This window comes from Phallusia mammillata, chromosome 3, assembly GCF_965637545.1.
Source record: "Phallusia mammillata chromosome 3, kaPhaMamm4.hap1.1, whole genome shotgun sequence".
Lineage (NCBI taxonomy): Eukaryota > Metazoa > Chordata > Ascidiacea > Phlebobranchia > Ascidiidae > Phallusia > Phallusia mammillata.
The window spans coordinates 18,926,196-18,938,710 of record NC_137254.1 but is presented as its reverse complement, the minus strand read 5'-3'; the positions used below and the strand labels follow the sequence as shown (position 1 = coordinate 18,938,710).

The 12,515-nt window shown below is 37.8% G+C and overlaps 2 long non-coding RNA genes across 2 annotated transcripts; one reads left to right on the top strand and one right to left on the bottom strand.

Annotated features, from left to right (window-relative positions):
- The first annotated feature begins 1,738 nt into the window (after positions 1-1,738).
- Positions 1,739-4,199, top strand: LOC145220309 (uncharacterized). The gene is made up of 3 exons (XR_013858095.1): positions 1,739-2,927; positions 2,997-3,229; positions 3,555-4,199. It is a non-coding gene; the product is annotated as an uncharacterized LOC145220309 (long non-coding RNA).
- Positions 4,200-11,073: 6,874 nt separating this feature from the next.
- On the bottom strand, positions 11,074-12,146 carry LOC145218907 (uncharacterized). Its single transcript, XR_013857781.1, has 3 exons — positions 11,959-12,146; positions 11,742-11,895; positions 11,074-11,370 (listed from the first exon to the last, which is right to left on the bottom strand). It is a non-coding gene; the product is annotated as an uncharacterized LOC145218907 (long non-coding RNA).
- Positions 12,147-12,515: the final 369 nt, after the last annotated feature.

Sequence of the window (12,515 nt, the reverse complement as noted above, 5' to 3'; positions counted from 1 at the left end):
CTTATGTTTTCATATCAAAAGCGTAGCGTACAACTTCGTGTGACGTTATAAATAATTTGGTTAATTAGGTCGAATTTATTCCGCAAAGAGGTTAATACGATTCGTTGCATCTCAAGTTTATAACTGTGTCGTTTTCTCAACCGACACTACTTCTCTTAAGTTTTTGTTACAGTTGGGATTTAAATAGCCTTTGAATCCAAATGTGGTTAAACAAATGCAAGTCGTTTTCGCAAAAGTCATTCCCTTTGATAAATAGTTTACACAATGACGCCGAATTTGTATTGTCATTCGCATTTGGTGGCATAGCGGAGCGAATCTTTTAAAATTTAAGGTTTTTTAACCCACTGTGGCAAAAACGTATACAAAACAAACTATAGCTTTTCCACAGCGGCTAACACTGAAATAAAATTTTTAATGAAACTTTCTGCTTTGCTTTTGTTTTGTGACCAACACAGCCCATAAAACTTGTGCTTTAGTTGTTCGCGGCAAATAAAACTAGAATAGTGGTTTTTCTATATATTGCCAGTTTATATATACTACGTCATATTTAACGATGTATCACATATAGCCTACCATTTACTATATTTATAATGGATATATATTTGGCACCTACATTTCATTGGGTCCCTATCTTTTTCCTGGCACTTTGTAACATAATTGTTTTTGCAAGCATAATCTAATGGGTCCCCACACATGTCAATGTCAATGGTTTATTTGTCACGATTTCATATAACAGTAACAAAAAAAATTGCACAACAAGTAACTACGTGACAGGTCAACAAAAGGCCAATCATTGGCCGCCAAGTCATTCTATTTGAATAAGCATTGTGTTAATTTTTTGAAAAACATGTGTTTCTACTTCTGTGGATAAGTGATGGAAAAGTGTTAGTTGACCAGCAGTGTCATCTTTCTGTATGTCAAAATAAAACATATTCAGCATCTATTTCTCGTGCAAAGCTAACACCAGCATTTCAAGATGCAGATGATACAGCAGTATGCCAAAAAGGACCTGGCCATTGGCCTTTTAGACATTGCCATATTTCGGGCACTTATGGGCCAAGTAAACATTCAACCACCGCAATTGATTGAAGATTTTTTGCCGCCTGAGGAAAGACTTGATGGTCTGGGTCCAGTGATGGGTATCACACAGCAACCATATCATATTGGGGTTGACTACCCAACCATGAAAACTGCAATTTTTGATGCCGATCGAGTTATGCATGATTACAGTGCATGTGCGAATGCGATTTGGTGAAAGCTAAGACAACAGAGGTTAGCGTCGATTTTTCATAGTTTCATTTTCATCAGCGATCATTGTCTCGCGGCGTGCGAGTGTTGTTAGATAAAGATATAGCGCGGAGGGGCCTGTCGTTAACCGCCATAAGACGCAAAACTGCGTGATAGAACAATATCTTAATTGCACAGTGCAAAATGACTGCCTGATAGCACGTCCAGTTATCCGCGAGGCCGAGATATTCGCTTTTCAGTGGGCAGGTTTGCGCTTTTCGTGCCCAATTGGGCCTTTTTTCGACATGGAGTTGCGCATTGTTTTCACGAGGTGGAAAATGGATGAGTCCAACTATTTAAACTTCTAACAAAGTTTCAACATTTTTTTTCCTTAATAGCCCTTTGTTTGTTGAATTTTGATTTTTAATCCACGCATAGCGTTCCCTGGCGCCGTTAAGTTTCTACATACCAACAATACGATTGCTTAGCTGGGCTCTTTATGTCTAAAACCTGTTCTGAAACAGTTTTATTAACGCTTTCAGTTTGAGAAGTCTCGTTACACAGGTGTAACAAATCGTGCTGCGTTGTCGCTCTGCGTTTCGAAACACGAATAAGTTGACCTATATTAACGTTTACAGCGCAATATAACTAACACCGTAACATCTTAATTCCAACCAGTGAGAAAAAGGTCAAATGCCGACTGCGTTCATGCGTGAAGCAGGGGCATTTTTTCTATCGTCAATTGCCACTATCGTCAATCACTCCCATTGCGTCAGGTGTGCACTGAGCGAGCACAAATTTGACAAAAGACAGCATGTAAAACATATTTGGGGCTGTAAGAGTAATTACTGAGCCGATTGCACTGAAATTTTTAACAGCCGACAAGGAGCACGCTTATCACAGCTGTTTAAAATTTAGCAGGTTAAGTCTTGTATTTCTGACCGCATTAACATGTGAACAAACAAACAAATATTCGGGGGTAAAGAGGTGAAAATGGATATATACAACTTCAAGTTACAAAATACTTTAAAATACGCTGCAATGTACCAATCAAAAAAGTATGAAACTCCAGAATCATCCGCTTTAGCAAGTATAGCCGTTTAAAAAATTTACGTTTTGGGTGGCTGTGGTTGAAAAACAAGAAAAAAAATATAGACAAAAACAATTTGTGTCCCCTTTGAGGAAGGGGACCCATAAATACTTTACAAACACCTTGTTCTTACCTTATTGCATTAACAGGTAATGCTTTTTTGCGTTACTTAATTGCTGGACATTGGATTTGTTTAGTTTGATCAAAGGTTTAACCCTGGAAAACCATTTTAAACCAGCTCAACACCAGACTAGACAAATATATACACGCGCAGGACGAATGTCAAAAATATCGATAGTATGTTCTTGTGACGTTGTAGCGATATTACAATTGAAAACCTGGTTGGATCTATTTAATACTCTGTTCATCGTAAAGTTCTTACCAGCCAATAAATTTGCATTTATTTTCCTTTAATTCCATTAACGGTTTTCAATTGTATGCCACCGAATTCGGTGGTTAAATAGTTTGCAACAAATAACGCGTAGTTGTTTTCAGTATGTGTGTTCCTTCCCTCACCTGTCTTGTTAGTCTTTGCAGGGGCGGCTCGTGCTAGGGTGCTCAAGACCCTCAATTGTTGTCAAGCGATTGCTCATCAGAGCAAGGATTTAAGGTTAGTTTGCCATCTAATTCTTGATTTCGTTCAGCGCAAGCCAGTTTTAGCACACTATCTTTTTTAAAGGTGATGAAACAGAATCCTATTTTCTTGCCGGTGTTTCTCTCAGTTGGGCGCTCAATGACATCAATCTCTCCAAATTGACTAAAATGTTCCCTTATTGTATCATCTTCAGTTTCAGTGCTGGTTCCATCGATAAACAATTTGTCATCTTTCTCCTGTACTTCTGCATGCTTGGGGTCAATATGACGGCCATCCAGCCAGTGGTCTTTGCACTTAAGCAATAGAAAACCTTACCAGTGAGTGTAAAAAAAGTTGTCAAAACAATTTATGGAGTAAACCCCCAACATGTCTATCACCATTAAAAATGTATCCACATTGTAATAAAAATTAGTTAAATAATCTGTTTAAACCAAACTCTACTACAGTTGAATTATAAGTATTTATAAGGTAGGTTTCTCTCCAACTAGTTTTTCTTGCTAAACTTTATTTCTTTAAATAAGCTATTGCTGCCAGGCATAATGTATGACCAAGTTGATATTGGGCATTTCTTTAGTTGATATTGGGCAATCAAAGGTTTCTGAAAATATTATCATAATAACTTAAGGAGCACAATTTTTACAGATTGCAGCAGAAACATCAACCAGTATTTTAATGTACGAAAACAACAACTATGGACATATGATTTCATAAGCAACATCCGAAATATTATAACAACATAGTTCCGATTTCTATCCCCTGATGGTTTATTTGCATTTTTTTTCTGAAATTTTAAAATCAGTGGCATTAACTATGAACTGACTCTGTCTTTCGTGGCCTTTTTGTTTGCCCAAAAACTATTGTTACTTACATTATTAGCTTTTTGTATCCCGCTGTTGTTCTGCGTTCCAGTTGAGTTTAAAATCAAAGCCTGTCTATTTGCCAATTTAAAAATGAAACCTTGTATATCACTTCACTTCTATTCGTTAGTAGAAACAAGACGGCTTCAGGTCTCCTGATTTGATCAAAAAAAGTCTAAAACCAATCTAAAAATATCTCTTAGTTTTGCACTACCACCAGACCGAAAATGGCATGCGTATAAGTCCGAAAAAAGGGAATTATTTGTTCGGATGGCGTTAACGTCCGTCTTGTCCGCAAGGTACGCATTCTGTTTATACACGTCGACGGACCGAAATTTACGCGCGTATACGCATAAGTTTTTTAACCACTGCATTTATCTTAAACCACATGGCATTTTCATTTTTTTGCCCTGAAGGGGGATTCTGTGTAGGTAAAACACATAATCCACCACATTTAAAAAGAAAAATAATATATATAAGTTAGTTGATTTGCACACAACATTATTTAAAATTAAAGATGCAGGAAAAGGAATGTAATAATTATGTAATTGGGACAAAAATGTTTTCGTGAAAGGGACAGAAAAACTTTTTCAGTGTAAAAAGAGAAAAAGTTCACAATTTTGGTATCTGCAGATTTTCGAAAAATGGCCGCACATTTCGACCCGGTCATTTTCGAGTAGAAGATTTTGTGGAAATTTTTGCCGTAAGCCTTGCTGCCGCGTCAAACAGCGCAGCTCACGCCGCCGCACTGGAGGCGCAATGGAATATGCGCAAGGAATTTTTTATGTATTTTTTTCAAACAATAAAGAATTTCCACACACGATTTTATGCGACAACTACAAAACCGCAGGCTCTCCATTGCAACAACGGCAGGTCATCAGTTATTTAACGCCAATCACGTTTTTGAGAAATTAAGGCAAAAACTACGCAACAGGCATGGTAATACGCATGACTAAAAAATGATCATGTGATAAAGCACGACTGCCTAATATTTGAAGATCATTTACATTGTAAGTAGCAAGTGCTTAAGTTGAATTAGCGAACTACATTGTTTCCTAAATGTCACGCTTTGGAGTGTTGTTTAAGCACTGTACGGGGAACAAGTCCCCTTCCTGTTTAAGACTGAAAAAAAAAGTTTATGACTGAAAAAAATAACCTCCGCTTATGGCGCATCTACGTTGGTGGTTGAACAGAATATGGGATGTGGGCGTTATCCTAACGTCTCTGCAATAGCTTCAGCTGCATGAGTCGTTTTCCTTTCATACAATGAACGATAAACAGCTAGCGTTTACGGCTAATGTTTCCATATCGATTATTAAGATTGGCCTGTATGTGATCTTAAAATACTGTTAGGTTCCTGAATCCGAAAATGCTATTCTTTGATTTTTAGGCATCCTCGGTGAGTCCAATGTTTGCGTACAAAATCAGTAACTTCTTATTACGGGATGCAGGCGTTGTGCTAACTCCTCTGCACTGGAGAGAAAAGAGAAAGTGAGAGAGAGAATGCAAGATAAACTCACAAACCAACTTTTGGTGGTGAAACAGGATACACGAGGTGCGTTATACCACCTCTTTTTCTCTACCAACCCGCACAGAAAACTACACCTACGTTTCCTTCTATTCCACCATAGGCTAAATAGAGGGCAGAGGATTTTTCTAAGTTTAAATCATCCTACTAAAATCAAAACTTCCACACCTGAACAAGATTTTTCTATGCGCTCTGATTTTCGCTATTATTCTTACTAATGTATGTATCAGGTCAACGCCGGGGATTCTGAATTAATTCCAGAAACAAATTACACGTAGGTAATAAAACTATTTACAGTGTGAACTCGGTTCATTCTATGCCAGTGGACGGCAACCGCCAGGCCGCGGCCCGGTATACCACGTTGGCGACGAGTTCATTACCGGGTAGCCTGATTTTTTTAAGGTTAAATGCTTTAAAACACTTTGTCCAGATATCCCGGGGATGATAAACCGATTTGGGCCTTTTATTGCTAAATATTTGTAGTTAGTTTTCTTTAAGGCCGGTCCGTGATAAAATTTCAGTTTCAAAAACGGTCCGGAGTGCAAAAAAGTTTGTGGACCCCTGACATAACCCACGCACTTTCGTCAACTCATGCCATCCTGCACTACACCAGTGCTGGCAGCATGTTGCAGTCTTTTGGTTGTCTGAGTTTTGAGGTCGTGTTTTGTTTGCATATTTATTCATGTTTAGACAGTGACTAGAGCTAGACAGTTTTAAAAATGAGAACAATATGTTGACTGTTTTCAAGACTGAAGCATTGCTATGTTCTTATATTTACCAAGCATTCCAAAAATACAATATTCTCATTTTCATACCAGTTTTGTTCCTTGTTTGAGGGTATAGTATCACACTTATTCCATCGCTTGCTTGCAGTAGACTGCGCATTTTGTCAACATGTTGATTTGCATGACACCGTTTTGTGCTTCATAAAGTTTTAATGCATATCTTACATTAGCAGGGTAACAGAGATACATTTTGTTTTTGAAAACACTGTTGTTAATAACTATTTAGGTTTTTGAGTTGCGTATGGTGTTTCCTGGCACAAACTCACCAACCTCATAACAACTAAGAATTTTTTTATTATTGAATTACCAATACGACAGCATTTGAACTGGCTAAAAATTTGATTTTTGTGATAGAACCTGCTGACAAAAACTTTGAATCTCACCACTGCACATAGCCTACCTATATTGTTGCTTAATGCTAAAATGGGTTTGTTGTTACATAAAGCTTGTTTAAATAAGCTTAAGCTGAGTGCTGAGTAAAATATTTGTAACCTAACAATTGGGCGCAATATTTAAAGTGCAGGCGTCATTGAGATTCTTTTGCCCACTTTTTTCATGTATTTTTGGAAAAGCGCAGCATATCGTTGAAAAGTTTAAACGTTGAAAGTTTAGTTGTGGTTGTAAGTTGGTTCTGTACGGACGTCCACTCAATTAAGCACTTGGCGTCTTTTTACTGTCTTGTCTCGGTGTTTTTATATATAATGTTACTGCGTGTGTTGTTGGTGACTGTTTCGTGCCATCAATGTTTGGTTAGAAACCACATGTGCACTAAAAATCCAATTTATTTTGTTCGGCTTTGCCTTGCATGCGATTTTAAATTTGAGTCTTAAGTTTGCATTACTGTTTTTTTTCAGTTGATATCAGCTGAAAGTAAGCTTGTGTCGCGTGCAAGAAATTGTGTTCGTGTGCGTGTTTTCCTTTCCGCGTCTTGTTTTGTTACAGTCTGTTGCAAATCAATGTGGTGTATCGTGTATTACAGAACAAATAAGCGCAAATATCATACGAGTTACTGTGATTGCATGAACGTTGTATTTCGTCATCGTCACCTGATCAGTGCTCGACCTCGATTGTCATTTGTCGCTATTTAACACCTTTTACCATCTGTACAGTTACGTCATCGCCACCTTTTTCACTATATATATTCACGTGTATTGTAACGATATAAGAATCAGAGGCTAGCTCTCTCTTTCGCTACAATATCGGCGATGCTACTAGCTAACTCAATAAACTAACCTCAATGTTCAACGCCGTCCAATATATCGGACTAAGCACAGACAAGCAGTAGCTCAGATAGCCAAGGACCTAAGGGTGTAAAACATCTACAGCGAAAGATACTTCTGTAGTAATAAGTACGACGTCATTAGGACCAATAAAGCCCCTACATAAATTGGTGAACCCGACGTGATCTTGACGGTCAACTACTCAACTACGAAGCTCTCAGCTGTCCATTTACAGTTCCTTGGCAATTTCAAACCAACAGTCTTCAAGACGATTTTGCCAGTTGGTTTAATTCAACTATCGGTCAACCGTCCGCAATCAAGGTGGTTTACCCGGACATGTCTATCAGCCAACATACTGAGGGCAATACGTACTCGTTGATACCTAACGGAGGAACAACCGAGAAGCCGCAATACCTCCGTTATCTGAAGAACAAAAGTCGCCATGACAAAGAAGAGCAAGAAAAAAGAAGACGACTAAGCAAAATGGTCCACAGCGTCGATGACGATGTTGCTTGTTAAAAACACTACAAGTTAAGTTTCATTTTTGATGCATGTTTTATTACTAAGCTACGCCTAACTTTGTGTTATGTTAGAAAACTCTTTAATGACTACGTCAAAACGCCTAACCCTGTGTTATGTCCAAACCTCTAATGACTTCGTCAGTATTGTTATACGACCTTCGCTATAGTGACTACCATAGGTTGGTACTGTACAAAATTGATTTTAGACTTGACATGGCAATGTAATTCTATACGATAAACGAATTTTATTTAGCTAAAACGTGCTAAGGAAAAATGCAGAGGGAATACTTCGTATTAGCGGTAATTCTGGTGTTTAAGCTAAACGCATAGGGCACTGTTTATACAAAGCGCCATAGTCGCGCCAGCGTTCACTGAGCGCCGATGCTAGCTCATTTTGAGCACATTTCACCACGAGCACGCTCTCGTAGGCAGTAATGCTGTTAGTCGCCAAGCATTACTTTACTTTATACCATCCGACAAAGCGACACATTTCATAAGACTGCAGATTGCATCGCACTGCCAGTCAACACATGTTGGAGGCACTGCCCCAGAATTTCACATGTGCATTTTCACTTTGCCCGCACCAAACCGTGTACGTTAGCCAACCCTGCCAAGTACTATGTCTCGTTAAGTTGTTTACACATTCGAATTTCTAGCACAAGCCAGATGTCAAAACGAATTTGATTTGTATGCCTCTACCTGCATGCCACCACACGAAAGACTCGCTCTCCGGAAAAGCACTTTTCGGCGGGGTGACCTGTGTGGTGTATCGTGTATTACAGAACAAATAAGCGCAAATATCATACGAGTTACTGTGATTGCATGAACGTTGTATTTCGTCATCGTCACCTGATCAGTGCTCGACCTCGATTGTCATTTGTCGCTATTTAACACCTTTTACCATCTGTACAGTTACGTCATCGCCACCTTTTTCACTATATATATTCACGTGTATTGTAACGATATAAGAATCAGAGGCTAGCTCTCTCTTTCGCTACAATATCGGCGATGCTACTAGCTAACTCAATAAACTAACCTCAATGTTCAACGCCGTCCAATATATCGGACTAAGCACAGACAAGCAGTAGCTCAGATAGCCAAGGACCTAAGGGTGTAAAACATCTACAGCGAAAGATACTTCTGTAGTAATAAGTACGACGTCATTAGGACCAATAAAGCCCCTACACCAATGATGCCGTAAACCTGCGGGAACGGGGCACACACGCAACTTTTGGAACGGAATATTTATGACAGAATGATTGGGCACATTCTGCTTGTTTGTTCCGATTTTCAACGTTTGTTTTAGGTAATTGACTGTATCAGCAGTTTACACGCCGATTTCAGTTCGTGCGCAATATTTGTTTTCATTCGAACCAATTCAAATTAATCAAACACTATTATTATAGTCAGTTTATATCTTCACTACCTTGCATTAATTTGGTAATAGTTTAGTTTTTCGTCAAAATAAGATAAAAAAAAGTGATTTCAGCAAATGCAAGATGTTGCTAATTTTTTTTATTAGGATTTTGTCTTGTGCAATCGACCCATTATCATTCACAAATGTCTGCGTATATTTTAAATTGTCTCTAAATAAGAAGTAAAAAGTACTGTAGGCTAGGCTAATGTAGGCCTACTTGCATTATTCTGTAAGAAATGAAAAAGCTTACTGTAAAGTTTTTCATCCTTTGGCGCATAACACAAGCAGTTGTTCATGTTCCTAGATCGCTACGATTAAAGCTAATTACAACTGTTTTGTGATTGCAGCTGGTAGATCACAGCAGCCGTGTAGGCTGAATTGGTTCTAAGCATCGACTTACCAATTTGACGTAGTTTATTCACAATTTGACGTATTTAGTATTTACTCTTGAACTACTACCGCTCTATAAAGAAAAATATTAACCGTTTTGGTTATTTTTTTGTTACATATTACTTTTTCCACATACTGTATTGCTATGTTACATATTCTTTGTGGAACGTGGTAAGTCTGTTATTCGCTTATGGCTGTAACGGTTTGCTGTCCTAAGCAGACCACGGAGGCTAGTGAGTTAGCAGTTCGTGTGCAACAGAAAGTGTGAAACAGTTTATCTATGCTGAATTTCGACACCCCAGTTGTATTTTAATGTTTAATACACATTTTTTGTGGCTGGGTAAGTAACTACTATGGCCCGACGTCGCTGCTATGGCGTCATATTTCTACGGAACGAGCGTGTGACCATACCCGGTTCGTAATACAACGCATTATTTTGTATCACTACAATGCATTATCATTACTTTTTAGAGCTTATAGGCGAGCGAAAACTTTGAAAAATAAACAACTAATCCTACGCAAGATTTAAGCAAACAAGGAGAGTAACAGGAGAAATGTAGCTATAATTAAAAATCCAAAAAATGAAATAAAAACAACAACAGGAAAACACATGATTAAACAAAAAAGGGACCTGGCCCTGCTTCGCAGGACTTTTTCTTTCGAATACCCGTGGTTTCGTTGCCATGCCAACTCTATATCTCATCAGTCCTCTAATAGGAGTCATCCAACACCATTGTGACGTCAAATTTGTCACGCTTGAGTGCGGCGGTACGCTAGAACAATTTTTCTTAAAGAGCCCCGGCACCGGAAAATTATTTTTTAATATGTTGTTTGTCGTATTTTTATAAACACGATTTCAGGTTTAAAACCACAAAAATCGAAGTTACTAGTCAAATATTTACGTTTAAAATCTAAAAACACTGACACCTTGCGGATATTTTGTCACTTAGCTCAAACGTCATGTGACGTCACCTCGTACCAACTTGGTTTGGAGCTTGTTTGTGGTCGGTGGTTGTTTACGTTCTGCGACGCCAATTACGTTAGTCAGTTTAGGTATTTTGGTGTTTAAATGTTTTCATTTTTATACTCAAGTGTGCAAAAATGCCTGCAGTGTGTTCTTTGTATGGTTGCAATTCAAGAGGAAAATCAAAAGGCCAGCAATATGACACTTTTTCGCTTTCCAAATTACCAAATATATAGCGATTGCGATCAGCTTGGATTAAATTTGTTAACGTAAAAAAAATGGAAGGGACCAACGAAATACAGTGTTCTTTGTAGCCTACATTTCACAGATGAATGTTTCACAAATAAAATGCAGTATGACAGGGGCATGGCAAAAGTGCCATTCCATGTATTTATTACAACAGCCTTCTTCAGCAAGAAATGGCATTGAGAGCGGCTGCAAGAAAAGTAGCATATGGTATGCTTTAGTTAATTGTTTTATGACATAATCTCATTTAACATTATAGTCTTTAATATTACCATTATGTCATACTAATTTAGTTTATTGTCATGCCATTTACTTGGTAATAACAAAAAAGTGTGGTTATGAAAAAAAGCTGTGATAATATCAGTACATTTTCATGTAGGGAACCACCCAATCTAAGCTATGAACCAAAATACATTGTGGGTAAAGGAAAACTTCTTTACCTCTAAAATGGTGTACCAGAAGTAAATTAACTGCAGATTTCCCTGGACACTCAGCTAAATTTGGTACATACACAATGATGGATGATGGATCTTTGCAACAATAAAATTGTTGCTATTAACCTTGTTCAGGTATTCAGATGGTAATTTCATAATATTTTCTAGAGCAATGAAGTGGCAAACAGCAATGATATGGAAAAAGAAGGATTCTTGGGATGCATTGAAAACATCACAAGCAAAGGATTGTTTATTAAAGCCTTTGTGACTAACAGGCATCCACAAATCATTAAATACATTAGTGAAGAATCGTCAGAAACAAAACAATATGTTTGGCATGTAGCTACAAGTATAATAGAAATAAACATGAGCATACACCAGTATATTTGTGTTTATGGTTTTGAATTTAGAAATCCAAAAGAAACTGAGAGCACTTTCTAACAAAGCCTATTGCAAAGAGGTGGGACCTTGGGTGAAAAGCATATGCAACCACATGTATTGTTGTGCAGCAACGTCACAAGGGAATTCACAACTTATAGTTGACAAGTGGCTGTCAGTCTGGCAACGTAACTCTGAAGTCTTCCCCAGCACCATTCAACAAATTTTCTGTAGGCAGTATATCTGTAACGCATAGAGGTTGCTGGTGGCATATTGCATGTTAGTAGTTAGTACAGTAAAACTTACTCGCGACGGGTGTTAATTACCCTCATCATGATTTCCCAATTGAAGTTCAAATCGATAACATGCTGCTTCTAATACATACACGTTGAGACATATAGATTCAAATCCAGGACATGCTTTTATACAAAGCAGATTCGATTTAGAATATTCGTTGAACTTGGCTAACTGCTGTTGCACTTACTAATTTCATGGCAGCAAACGAATGATTTTCTCTCCTCCATTATTACATAGTTAGTACATAAACACCTACAATAATTCTGTTACGTGGAAAATATCTTTTGTCAACAACAAAACACCTACCTTTTTAAGCAAACAGTTGTTATTTATTGCTCAACTGTCAACTACGTATCTACGTTAATTTTATCAGTTGTAAACAATAAAAAATGTACGCATCAAAGCTAAAACAAGCAGCAAAAACAACAGCTGACCAACGCCATTGTTAGAAGTTGGTACGAGGTGACGTAACAATCGCTGCTACATATCAAACCAAGGTGTCGCTCAAGAGCTCATTGTTTGATTGAATATCTCGAAAACCACAAATGATAGGACAAAAAAAATTA